This window comes from Pipistrellus hanaki, assembly GCF_964339955.1.
Source record: "Pipistrellus hanaki genome assembly, chromosome: 16".
Taxonomy (NCBI): Eukaryota; Metazoa; Chordata; class Mammalia; order Chiroptera; family Vespertilionidae; genus Pipistrellus; species Pipistrellus hanaki.
In genome coordinates, this window is record NC_140518.1 from 15416506 (window position 1) to 15430752 (window position 14247).

The following is a 14247-nucleotide window of genomic DNA, read 5'->3' on the forward strand; positions in this document are numbered from 1 at the left end:
CTCCACCCACCAGTCCAGATTAGGGCTCCTTGCCCGACACCTGACTATCCAGGGACTGGGCTGTCGGGAAAGCATGGCAAAGCAGGTGGGAACCTTTGGGGAAGCCCACCTGAGTGGTCCTTGGAAATACAATCAGTGGCTGCATCAGTGTATTTCTTTATATTAAGAACTGACTGTCTGTATTAAATTATCTTTTCAGGAATGCTCCAGGGCTCTGTCCTAACCCTTTCCTCCGAAGTCTGTGCCAACTGAAAGAGCAGGATGTTGAAAGTTTTGCCTACTACTTTCATCCTAAACTAGTCATTGCTAATGAAAATGAAGTAGATGCAACATTTTTTAAATTCTCACCCAAGGATATGCTTTTATTGATTAGTTGGGGGTTGGGTGGGCGGGAAGGAGAGAGAGGGTGAGAGAAACATTGATGTGAGACATACCCCAGGCCGAGGATTGAACCCAATACCTAAGTAATGTGCTCTGACTGGGAATCGAAACAGCAACCCTTTGGTGTATGGGACAATGCTCTAAACCACTGGGGTGCAACTTTTGACTATCACTTGAAGTGGATTCCACACATACCAAATGGTTTTAGTATCAGCTTCATTCAACCAGGAGGTAGGATTAATTTCAAAAATATTAGAAACATATCTTGAAGCATAACTGATCCCCACTTCTCCAGCACCTCTTGAATCGAGTGGCAATAATATCATTAACCGCTCCAACTTGCTTGGCTACTAAGAAGTCAGGTGCTGTGCTACTTGCTACGTGCACCATGACACTGAAGTCTTGTAACAACCTGGTGAAAGGAAGTTCCTTAATATCCCAACTTTATAGATGAGGAAACCGAGGCTCAGGGAGGCTGTAGAATCGTGCATAACCACGTGGCCAGTGAGTGGGAGAGCTAAAATCTAAAATGTAGGCCCTTGTCTGTCTTACCACTTTCCTTCCCCCCCCTTGCTCCCCATCCATACTCCAATCAGCTGCCCACCCTGCCTTTCAGGAAAGTTAGGTTATCGGCACCAATAAAAATGCCTTCCTTCTGTTGAAGCATTGTTCCCTCCCTTTCTCATAAACACCCATCGCCTTTGTGTCCTAATCAGAGTACCATTTGGGCTTCTGCCTGAGTCAGTGTTCCAAATAGCTATGCTTTGATCTCCAATAAATGCTTGTTGTCTCTTGCTTTGAAAGGCTTTTTTATTTTTAGGTTAACAGGAGGTAATCTAGTTTCCAATAACAGAGGTACTAGTGATCCATCAGCTGAGGTTGGGGGGCAGGACTGGCAGATGATTCTAGCGTGTGTGGCCTCATTCAGACCTTGAAAATGACACTTTGCTTTGCTTTTTTTTTTTTTTTTTTTTTTAGCTATCTTGCCCTCATAGTTAGGTTAGTCTACCTACAGTAGAATGAATCAGGGGTGAAGGCATCATTTCTAACAGAACAGAAAAATAATAATTCACGTTTTAAACAAAGCCAGCACACTCTCCCAGCATTCTTCGAATCTTGGAAAAGCATTAACAGTAAACCATATTGCATTGCGTTCATAACAATAGCATGAGGTAGTTACCACTCTTTGTGCTCTTGCTAAATTCAGTAATAGGCACGGAGCTGAGCATTTTACTGACGTCATTTCATCGAATCCTCACACCAACCTCATGAGGTTACTGTCATTCCATTTTTTCAGATAAAGAAATTAAGAAGAAAAAAATGTGAAGTCATTTTCAGGGTTCACACTACTTCTGTAGAGTTGGGATTTGAACTTGCAATGTTCCAGATCACACTCCATGTCCTATGTTGTGTTTCCCCTACACTACAGCTACAGCCGAGTTCCTGGGGTGGCCAGCTTCTACCCCAGTGGCTCCTCCTCTGGTCCCAGCCCTATGCACAGCACCACCACCCAGGCATCTTACCCAGAGACCCAAGAATCTCATCTTCTCCGTTGGTCTCACCCACACCCAACCCATCACAAATCTGACAACTCCAGTTTCACTATCTCTTAGATGATTTTCCCTCCCTCCCCCCAATGCCTGCTTTTGGATCGTCTACTAACATTTATTTAATATGAAATAAATCTCCTGCGAGTACCCTGGCGATATTAAAATAGCATTTATAAATGAAAAACACTCAAAGCTTAGCCAGAAGACTGCCACGGTCTAAAATCACCCGTTACCAGCAGGAAGAAGGAAAAAAAACCCAGAACAACTAATAAACTCTATTTTGAAAATTTTAAGTCTCACCCTTATCCCCATGAAAACATACTCATATACTTCTTATGACTATGAAAGCTGAGACAACCGTTCTGGAAAATAATTTGGTCCCATATATCAAGCACCATAAAAACGTTCATCTCCTTTAACTGAGTAATCCCGCCCCGGGAACTTACCCGAGGGAAATAATTCAAAATAAGAACAAAAATGAGACTAGTTGCGTGCAGATGTTTATGCCCTCTTTGTAAGAGCAAAGATGGAAAAGCAAAAGAAACGTCAGATTACACTGGAATTTGGAAAGTCAATTTCGGTGCAATTAACTCAATGGTATATTGGGCAGTTGCAAAACTAATAAACATGAGCACTAGGTAGGATCTTGGAAAAATATACAGGAAATAATGCTGAGTGAAATATATATGCTCCCCAATTACAGCGACATGAAAAATATATTTTTACAGATGAAAAATGAAAGGGGCGTTGGAGAAATGTAAATAATGCATACGATTGATTAGTGGGATCACGGCGATAGCTCCTTTGATGCCTTGCAGTTGGGTGGAAATGTTTGCAAGCCCCTTTGAAGCATCCTAACAAAGGGAGTGGCCCAGACCTGTGGGGGAGGGCTCCTGCTGCTTCGGGTCTGGCCCTGGGGAAGCCGGCCAGCTCCTCGGTCAGGGCTGTGGCCGTCCCGTGTGAGGGATGGCTGACAAAACCCTTGACAGCTGCCCCGTCTTGGAGATAGAACCAAAGGCACGCAGGCAGGCAGCCCTGGGCTCTGGACCGGAAAGCCGCCAGGCGAAGGATTGGGTTCTGACCCTCTTCCAAAAATAGATCTTGTCTGAGGTCCAAACAGCAAGTCAAGGCTCCGAGCCAAGGAGAGGAACTCAGGTCAGGATCCAGGTGAGGGCAGGAGGAGGACTGGAGAGATGTATGGGAGCTCCCAGTGATGGGATACAAACCCCACAGGCCATGGAGAGCGGCCTCACTGTGCCCACTGCCAATCCAGGGGCATTTCCAACCCTACGTGCCCACCCAGGCTGCTCCTCAGCCAGGCCCCCTATACCACCTGCATGGCGTGACCCCTTTCCTCTCTCTTTGCACCTCTCTCTCATTGTTCCCTCTTTCTTGGGCCCAGGCCTGTCTATGACACCTAAGGGCACAGTTTCACCCCTCCAAGGGACCCCAAGTTAACAGACCGTTAACTCATTCAGATGAGCCCTCACAGATGTTGCGAGCAATTCCAGATGTGGCCGTTTGCTGGAGGCTGGGGCTCTCCGCAGTGCCCTCCTGTGAGTAAGCACCACCTCTTCACTCTCAGGATGCCCGCCTTGGCTTTCATCTCGCTGAGCACAGAAGGGATGGAGAACAGGGGCTTTGGCTGATCAAAACGCAGCAGGCGGGAAGCCAGCCAGGGCTCCGCTGGTCCCTCTCTGCCACCTAGGACTTCCCCTCCGAGCAGCTGCCTTCGGATTTTCCAATGGCGTTTGTTCGGGGGACGTGGGTTTCCGCCAGGGTTGGCACTGGTCTCAAAGGAGCTTGCAACTGGGTGGCTCCGAATCACAATAACGGCGCCCCGGCTCCCCTCCCTTGGCTGGGGTCCTCCGTGTCTAAGGAGTCTGGGCAGATCCCACCCGCGGAGCGGAGGCCAGCGTGCATTAGTAAGATGATGCTGCTACAAACAGCCTCTTCAGAAATGCACTTGATACTTTCAGGCCCAAAGGTAAATCAAATCCGGTTAATCCCGGGTAGACTAGTAAGAATCTGCTCCAAGAGACTGAAATGGCGCAGCTGCAGCGGCTCAGTTGGTTTAGCATTGCCCTGTGCACCGAAGGTTGGTTCGATCCCCGGTCAGGGCACGTCCCTGGCTGGGTTGCAGGTTCAATTTCTACTTGGGGCATGCCTAGAAGGCATCAATCCATGTTTCTTCATCTATCTATCTATCTATCTATCTATCTATCTATCTATCTATCTGTCATCTCATGTCATCTCTCTAAGCATGTCCTTGGGTGAAGATTGAAAAGTGTAGCCCTAGCTGGTTTGGCTCAATGGACAGAGCGTGGTCTGCAGACTGAAGGGTCCCAGGTTCGAATCCGGTCAAGGGCACATGCCCAGGTTGTGGGCTCGATCCCCAGTGTGGGGCGTGCAGGAGGCAGCCAATCAATGATTCTTTCATCATCATCATCATTGATGTTTCTGTCTTTTTCCCTCTTCTTTCATCTCTGAAATCAATAAAAACACACACACACACATATTTTAAAAGTTGTATATGTTTAAAAAAAAAAAAAAAAAAAAAGACGGACGGACGGAAGTAGTATGGGTGGTCTCACGTGCCCCAGCAAGCCCACCGGTGTTCCTGGGGACCCTCAGAAACTGAAGAGCCACGATAAGTGTTCCCCTCGCACTCTTCTCCTGGTTCCCAGCATTTGGTTGCGGTTACTCTTGCTGTCGATTTTAGGGAAGATGCCTCCACCTGGGCCCGGTGAGGTAGCTCGGTTTTCACCGTGGGCCTGTCCTGTGCATTGTAGGGGGGTTAGCACATCCCTGGCCTCCACCTACTACATGACAGGAGCATATCCCCCCTCCCCCTCCTGGTGTGAAGACCAAAAACCTTCCCAGACATCGCCGAATGTCCCCTGGGGGGCAAAGCTGCCATGCAACCTTCGAGAACCACTGACTTAGGGAGAAGGGGAGACGGAGAGGATGCTTGCTAAATGGAAGTGAAATCCAGCCCTGATTCCGCCCAAAGACACGTCTCTGTGGCTGGGGCGTCGCCGCTCCTCCTGCGGCAGGTGGCCGCAAACACCAAGGTTCTAGCGCTGCCACGTTGAGAAGGGAAGAGGCTCTGGAAAAGGCACGCCGTACCTGCCGGTCCCATGGCACATCCAAATGTCCCCGCTGTTTTATGTGCTTAACATATTTTTATTGATTTCAGAGAGGAAGGGAGAGAGAGAGAGATAGCTGGGGACCTGGGCCTAGCAAAAGGGAAAGAATCTACAGGGTGCCCCCCAAAATGTATACACCCTTAACAGCTCCTTCTCTTACATTTTGAAAATGAAATGTATGTTTCATTTTCAGGGATTCAAAGAGGCTCGGCGACTTGTCCAGGACTAAGCGGCCGATAAGGAACAGAGCTGTGATCCACACCAGGTCTGACACGCCCAGCCCGGGCCCCTGGGCCTGGAGGGGACATTCCCAGATCTGGAAGCATGATCCCAAGGAGCCAGTCATCAGAGGCAACGGGGTGTGGAGACCACCGTGGTGGCAAAGAAGTAAGACAAGATGGCAAAGCTAATTCCCCTCCGCTCCTCTCCCATCCTGCCCACCTTGGGAAGTTCCTTGGGAAGCCCTGGGCTGAGGCTCGGAGGAGAAGCAGCTTCAGGGAACAAAAGTGTGGAATAAGCCAGCAAAGCGCCCGGGCCGGTGCTTCAAGAGGAGCTGACATTACTACACGACCACAGGTCCCAGATGTAGTTATGGTTGGATTACACGGACTTGGGACGTTTGGGCATGAAATGCCTGAACGATAACAATAGAAAATAGATCAAAAGCCCCAAGAAAGAAATCAGGAGAAATGAAAAACAGAAGGAACTGCAGGGGAAGATGAAAGCGGAGAATTACAATTTGACACCAAAGCGGAGCCGGTGTTGAAGGTTTCGCTGGCAGCTGACCCATATCCAGATGAGGTTTATTTTGCGGCGTTATTGGAGGTATGAAATGGCGGTCTTTGAGCTGTTGTGTAGACTTCTGGAACCTCAGGGTCAGTCCCCTGGACGTACCCTTCCCTTGAAACCATCTCAGAGGCGATCGGTGCCTGAATCTGCACAGACCCAGCCAGAGTCAGCTCTTCCAAGAAGACAAGAAATGCTTGCAAGGCATCAAGGGGATTGAAAGTACACACCTCGTGGCCACGGTCTTCCAAGCGTCTCATTGGCCCATGGATCAGAACATACTCAGCCTCTCGGTTCAGATCATAGAGAACCCAGTTCACACAGACTTCAGCAAAAAAAGGGAATGTAATGGCTCAGATAACTAAAAAGTTAAGAGATATTTAGCTTCAGGCATGGTTTGATCCAGGAGTTCCAAAGATGTCCTCAGGATCCAGTTCCTCTGTTCTACTCCGTATTTGCTTTTTTCTCAGACTTCATGTGGAGACACGATGTGAAATTACAATTCTATAGCCTCCCAGGTTTGGGTGCGACAAAGCTCTCTCCCAAGAAGTCTCTCTTCCCAAAAAAATCCCAGCAAAAGACTCATCAGGATTCACTGGCTCTAGTCAGGTCATATGCCCAACAGTGTCAAGAGGAATAGGATGCTCTGATTGACCTGTTTACTAAAACAGGCAGTAAAGTCAACTTCATCCCCTAGACTGAGAACCGAGACAAGTGTCTCCTCTGAAAAAGTAGCGTCCCATCATTAGGAGAAGGTCAATGGATGCTGGAAATCAAAACCAATGGGTGTCCACTCTTCTCCATCCCAGTCCTGTTCCTGGAATATGACTCCCTTTTGCTATATTCTCCCCTCATGACAAATAGGGGAGAACCTACCTGGCCCCTAAATATCAATGCCATATGTCACCCACCTAAGAACCTCGACACCTACTTTGGCCATGCAGTGTCCTAGACACTGGGGTCACAAAGGGCACCCACAGTCCGTTCCTTTTCACTGAGAACCCCCCGCAGGAAGGTTTAGGTGAACATTGGCTTGAAGAGAGACATGTTAATCTATAAATTCTCATGAAACACTTGGTTCTCCTTGGAAAGAGACCTGTCTCGCCCCCATCGCATACCCCAAATTTTAACCAATGCCTTGTCAGTTATGAACATACTCTTACATTTATTTGTGCACCTGACTCCCAATATCTCTAGGAGCTATGCTTACCTGGCATTTTAGGGATAAAGGAGCAAAGCTCAGAGCGGTTGGGTGATTTGCACAGCTCAGAGGCGATTGTGCCCCAAATACCCAATCTGTTTCCCCCCGCCCCATCCCAACCCACACAAACCTACCAGTTGTCAAAAATGTTGTCACTCATGTTGGATGCAAAGGAGGCCAGAGGTCCAACGACCGGCTACACCGGGACAGGAGAGGCCAGAAGCCAATTGAGGCCCATGTTGTTATCTGCATCCCGTACCAGTCAGGCCACGTGTAAAGGAGGAAGGGAGTAAGTATCGGCCATGCCATGTGGGGAACACAGGGTGTAAGAAGTGACCAACCAGCTCCGAGATTGGGAGGAGAACCCCTGGAAGAGGAGGCCCAGGAGAGAGAATGTGGGGACTGCTGTGTATCGGGGATGGGAATGGAAAAGAATGTTCGAGTGGTAACAGTAAGAGCTAACATTTACTGAGGGTCTCTAGTCTGACATTGCTCTAAGACAGCGGTTCTCAGCCTGTGGGTCGCACGACCCCTTTGGGGGTCGAACGACCCTTTTACAGGGGTGGCCTACAACCATCGGAAAACACAGACATTTACATTATGATTCATTAACAGTAGCAAAATGACAGTTATGAAGTAGCAACAAAAATAACTTTATGGTTGGGGGTCACCACTACATGAGGAACTGTGTTGAAGGGTCGCGGCATTAGGAAGGTTGAGAACCGCTGGTCTCAGGGTTTTATGGGTGATCTCAGGTGGTCCAAACAGCAGCTGATGACGGAGCTACCACTGTTATCATCTCCACTTTGGAGCTGAGAACACTGAGAAACACTGAGGTGAAGTAACCTGTCCGGGCAGCACAGGCAGCAGCGGGCAGAGCCAGGCCCGAAGCCCAGATCTGTCCGACTCAAGGCTTAAGCCACATATAACGCTTTATTGCCATAAAGATATTGACCCATTTGCATCTAAGAACAATTTTTTCCCCCAGCATTTCTGATCACTTATATATATGTCTTTTTCAGATTCTCCTTTGAACAGGTTGTAACATCTTCCTGGCGTTCTCTCATTAATGAACAAGTTGAATAAAATCTTCAATGTGTGCATGTTGTATTTGTTGTATTTACCCTCTTGAGAACTATCTTTTAAGCGCTAGTGCATAAAGATTTTTATATGGATTGTGAGCCAAATCTGGCCTGCTGCCTGTTTTCGTAAATAAAGTTTTATTGGAACACAGACACGGCAATGGCAGAATTGAGTAGTTGCAACAGAAACCATGTCATGTGCATTGCAAAATAGATTTACTATTTGGATCCTTTACAGAAAAAAATTGCACTGATCCCTGCTATAAATATATATATATATCAATCACCTGAAACAAGGTTTAACAATGTATTTTCTGTACATGTGTAAACAAGTCTAGAAGAATATGCAACCAAATGTGATCCAGGAGTTGTTCTTGATTTGAACATCTTGCCTTCATATCCAACCACCAGTTATGTAAAAATTCTCCATTAATAAAGGGAAGTCCAATCCCAGAAAGGATTGTCACAAGATATTTAATATAAAATTAGTCATCTAAAAAGTATTCATGAAGGCTCTCCGGGATGGTGGACTGTGAATATGGTGACTAATTTGTCCTGGTGTGCCCAGAACCTTCCCAGTTTTGTTTGTTTTAAATATATTTTTATTGATTTCAGAGAGGAAGGGAGAGGGAGAGTGAGAGATAAAAACATCAATGATGCAAGAGAATCATTGGTAGGCTGCCTCCTGCGTGCCCCACACTGGGGATCAAACCCACAACCCGGGCATGTGTCCTGACCCAGAATCAAAATGTGACCTCCTGGATCATAGGTCAACACTCAACCGCTGAGCCACGCTGGCTGGGCCCAGTTTTAAAACTGGGAACCCCACATTCAAAGAACCTGAGTCCCAGACAAACCTAGACAACCACGAGAAGACCATCTATAGATCCCGTTGTGAGGATGAAGTGAGGCTGACATATGAGCATGTGGTAGTCAGCCATGCCTATCAACAAAAAAGATTACTGTCACTTTGTCCAAAAAATATTGGCTAGGCTTTGGGTGACAATGAATAACACACAGGATGAGAGAACGATGATCTAGAAGGTGGTCACAGAAAGATAAGGTGACTATAATTTGTTGTCCAAACCAGGGCAGTGTTAAGTGGGAAAGGGGAACTGAATCCCACTGGGATGACAGAAGTAAAGCAGGACTGGGCCAAGTAAACCGATCACCTGTTCATGGACCACAGAATTGACCCGGGAGCGGGGCTAGCTTTCCGGGTGTGAGACTTGTACATCACACAGGGTTTCATACTTGGATGGCCCCGTGTGTGGTGGATGGCTCTTGCTATCCCTGTCTTAAAATTCTTCGTAGTTTTTGAACAAGGGCCCCATGCTTTCATTCTGCACTGGGACCTACCGATGATGCAACTGGTTTTGGAAAACTTCTATCGTGCAGCCTGGAGAGATGGTGGGATCCGTGGAACCCCTCCCACAAGAAGGCAGCTCAGCTCCCGGACGCCCTAGGACTAAGCCCGGGCTCCCACCCCAGCTGCTTCCAATCCCCTGGACTTAATCACAGTGGCACGTAATGAGGCAAAGCACAGAGCCTGGGGTCCCTGAGCTGCCAAGTTACCCCACTCCGCCCCGCCCCGAGCAGGTGCCGGCCTGCAGCGAGGAGCCAGCCAGCACAAGCTCGGAGGTGTTCCCCGGGAATGACCTCACTCCTTTTTGAACTCTGCTTCTGTCCTTGGCCAACAGCCTGGCAGAGGCTTGGGCAACGGAGCAGCTGGATGAACCCTGGAGGGCATTGGCGCGTGAGTCATCCTGCGGAGTCAAACCTACTGATCTGGCAACCCCCAGCCCTGCCACGGGCTGCCAGTGCCATGTACGGGGCCTTCAAGGGCAATGACTGTAAAACCCAGCTCCCTGTCGTAACAACCAGAACAAAGCCAGGTGGGCGGCGTGGCCGGAGGAGCAGGGAAGAGGGGGTGGACCCAAGATCTGGGGTGAAAAGGCAGCACACAGCCAAGCAAAGCACCCACTGATTTCGGGCGGCGGGGAGGGAGGGGGTGGGCAGGGAATGGAGACCACCGTTCGCAGGCTATGCCTCCCAGGGCCCCACTGTTCCCGTTATGCGTGGCAAAGTACCTCAACCTCACCACTGTTGACATTGGGGGCTGGCTGACCCCCTGTGGCGGGGAGACTGTCCTGTCCACTGTAGGGTGTTTAGCACCATCCCTGACCGCCACCCACTGGATACCCCTAGCACCCTTCCCCTCGCAGCTGTGACAACCCCAAAATGTCCCCAGGCTTTGCCAACTGTCCCTTGAGGAGCAACATTGCCTCTTCCTGAGAACCCCGTTTATGGCATCAAGAGGGTCTACCCTGAAGGCTGACTGCGAGGATGAGGTAGATTTGGAATTTTGGTGAACGTAGAGCCCTGCCCGCCAGGGTGAGCATCTGAGAGTAATTGGTGAGTAAGTGCGATGGCACACCCTCTCTGACACCGCCCCGCGCTGGGCAGTTAGTCACGCTGCCCTGTGATGACGCCACGTGCTCCGGGGCCTGCACGCCCACCCCCCACACCCAGGCCATCCTCACACCTCCATTGCCACGCTGCCACTTGCCACCGGGACAAATGTCTTCACCTCTGTGCTTCAGTGTCCCCAGCAAGGAGGGGAGGAGAAGCATGGCGTTCACCTCACGGGTCGTTCTGAAAGCTCCATGTGTTCACCTAGGGAAGGCCCCTGCGACAGTGGCTGGCCCAGGACTCACATCACAGGGAGTATTGCCACCCAACAGTGCCGCAGGTACACACACACACACACACACACACACACACACACACATACACACAGCTATGTGGGCCTGGGTGTGGTGTGTGTGTGTTTAAGACTGGGTACTGGCCTCCAAAAACCACCCCACCCGCCCCTCTGCCAGTCAGCAAGGTAACATGATCTGGGAAGAAACTGAAGGAAGGTGGAGAGGCTTGGGGGGGCCGGGGAGGCGGGGGGGGGGGGGAGGGCAGGGTGGTACTGCTTTTGTGGACTTGAATTTGTTGGCAGGTGAACGTGGAGTTGACGGGAAGCAAATCTGCTTGTTCCAAGAAGGGTCCCCATAGAGGCCAGTTCCCCAATGCAGATGCCTCTACAGAACTGCCATCGCCCCACCCCAGTCTCCCCATGAAGCTACAACAGACTGGTTTTACTGCTGTGGGTGCGCACACCCTCACCATGATGGGTGCTTAGTAATGGCTCATTAGGCTGTTCCCGCAGGTCATTTGCATCTTGTTTGAGCCTCTGCTTTTCAGGCATTTTTCTGCAGTGGCTCTAGGCTTCCTTCCTTCCTTCCTTCCTTCCTTCCTTCCTTCCTTCCTTCCTTCCTTCCTTCCTTCCTTCCTTTCTTCCTTCCTTTCTTTCCTAAATCTATTTAATACTCACCCTTATTTTCCAGCATGCCTCAGATCAGTACGGAAAACTTGAATCTCGCCCTCCCTGCCCCGCCCCCCCCTCGCCCTGGGCCCCGCTGATCTTTCTCGCCCTCCCGTAGTTGAAACGAGCCTCATGTGGGAGAATTTTAAAAATAATTACCACCAAATACATCACGTGGAATTCAGGCCGGAGCCAGCGCACTCCTCATGCTTCCGTGACATTCTTGTTCGGGAATGAATCTTTTATGAAAGGTCTATTTTAAGTCGCACCTTCCAGAGCCTTCGTTTTGCCTCAGAAAGGAAGAGGCGGAGGCAGGAGTGGCAGCCAGCGAGCCTGGCTTGGCTGCGGGCGCAGGCAGTGGGCTCGGCGCGGAGGGGGCTGCTGGCTGGGCACGCGGGCCCCTGCCTCTTTGTTTTCCATCAGCCTGTTTCATTCAACTCCAAACAACCCCCTGGGAACGTAAGCACACTTTCTCCCACTCGCCCCGCACCCCCGAGGTGGAGAATCTCATTTGATCTTAGGCACCAACTGCTGACCAGTGAAATCCCTCACCTCTGCCAGCGAGTGAGGCCTGTGAACTCCCAGCACCTCTCGCTCCCTCTCTCCTGGGGCCTGGCAGCTGCTGCCGGGCTGGGGCTTGTTTTCCCAGCTGTGGGGGAGGGTTTCCACCGAGCCTTTGCCATCCTCTCTCATCGGATTATCCCACGGATTTCTACTAACTTCTGTGAAGGAGTACCCAGCCCCACTGGTGTGGCTCAATGGTTGAGTGTTGACCTATGAACCAGGAGGCTTGATTCCCAGTCAGGGCACATGTCCAGGCGGCGGGCTCAATCCCCAGTGTGGCAGCCAATCAATGATTCTCTCTCATCGCTGCTGTTTCTACCTCTCTCTCTCTCCCTCTCTGAAATCAATCACAAAAGAGTATTTTTTTTTTTAAAAGGAGTACTCAAAAGCTTGAAAATAAGACACAAAGATGGCTTCATGCCTTTCAGAGCCATCTGGGGTATTGATGGACAGGTCCTCCTGTCCTAGACCAACATGGATGTGGACTGAGCCCGGAGTTGCATGTGGGAGGCTTGCTGGAGGTGCCCCTAGGGGTTACACCTGTAAGTGCGGAGGAGGGAAGACCTGGGCAGCAGAGGAAGTCACCTGAAGTGAGGTCCCCACGAAGGCCTCCGCCCTCCCCGGGCAGCTCTGAGCGGGGGTGGTCCTCCAGTGTTGTCCCAGCTGGAGGCCAGCGGGCCGCTGTGTAACAGCTGTTCTGGACCAGCCAGGGTGGTGCGGGAGGGTGAGATGCTGAGGGAGGCCGTTCCTTCCAGCTTAAGCAATTCCCCAGGCGGGACAGAGCTGCTGTCACAGCGGCTGGGGTCAGGCTGGGCCCGGGGGGCTGGGGCTGGGCAACCCCAGAGGCTTGTTCCATAGGAAGGCATTGGCGTTCTTCTTTATTATGGATTCAGACCCAGACGCTAGATGCTGACCTGCAGGACACGAGCAAGCTGCCCAGGATGCTTGTTCCGTGGAGATGGGAGGGACTCTGGCCTGGCAGAGAAGGGAGCCCTGCAGGCTATGGTTGGATAGTAACCGTCTTGAATTTAACTTAGCCAAGTCCTCTCCAGCTTCCGATGGTGACATGCACTGCGGGGGCTCAGGCCCTCCTGTGACCCGGCTCACCACTCTGCTGGCCCCCTTGCTAGTGAGTTAATACCTCTCGGACCCACGCAGGGCTGCGATGAAGGGGCAGCAGGGGGCGCTGCTAGGGATCTGCCTTTGCCTCACCCTAGCCCAGGCCTGGACCCAGGCTCACTGTATTAGTCTGAGTCGTGCTTTCACTGTTTTGAAAGTTAGACTCTGATACCTCCGAGCGCCTCCCTTACAAACAGTGTTGATTCAACCACACACACACACACCCCACACTCAAGGCCATGTGATAGAGTTGGAGTGATGGGACAGATTTGAAACACGAAGCAAAAAGGAGGTGCACAGACTCGCCCGGAAAACAACCACATGGGTCAGGAGCGCAGGGCGCACTCGAAGGCAGGACACTCCACCCGGCCCCTGGCATGTCGGGACCCTGGCTTCAGGAGCACACAACGCTCTGCCTCTCTTTTCGTTTGCTGGGGCTGTATAACAACTCACCACAGGCTGGGTGGCTACACACCGATCGTTTATTGTTTGGGAGACCAGAAATTCAAGGCCAAGGTGTTGGCACGATGGGTTGTTTCGGAGGGCTGTGATCGAGAAGTCAGCTCCCCGGCCCCTCCCCTCCTGGTGACGTGCTGGCCGTTCTTGGCGTCTGCTGCACCACCCTGGTCCCTGCCTTCCTCCGCCCCTGGGTTCTCCCTGTATCTCTGTGTCTCCCCGTGGCCATCTCCCTTTCAGGACACCAGGCATACAGGTCTACGGGGTATGACCTCATCCCACCGTAACCAGTCACATCTGCAGGACGCTATTTCCAAATAAGGTCACATTCTAAAGTTCTGGGGGTTGGGACATCCACATATGGATTTGGGGGGACATATCCAACCCACAATAGCATCGGAAATCTACATTAGTCCCACCTTTCATTCTGAAAAGCCACAGCAGCAACAGTATCATTTCTGAAATAATGCTGGGGAGAGGAGGTGTCCTGGGTCCTTATGGAGAAGGTGGCAGGTTTGAGAGTCAGGCCTTTCCTTGAAGCCAAGCTTCACAGCTTCCTTCCTGGGTGATCTAGAACTTGTTCCTT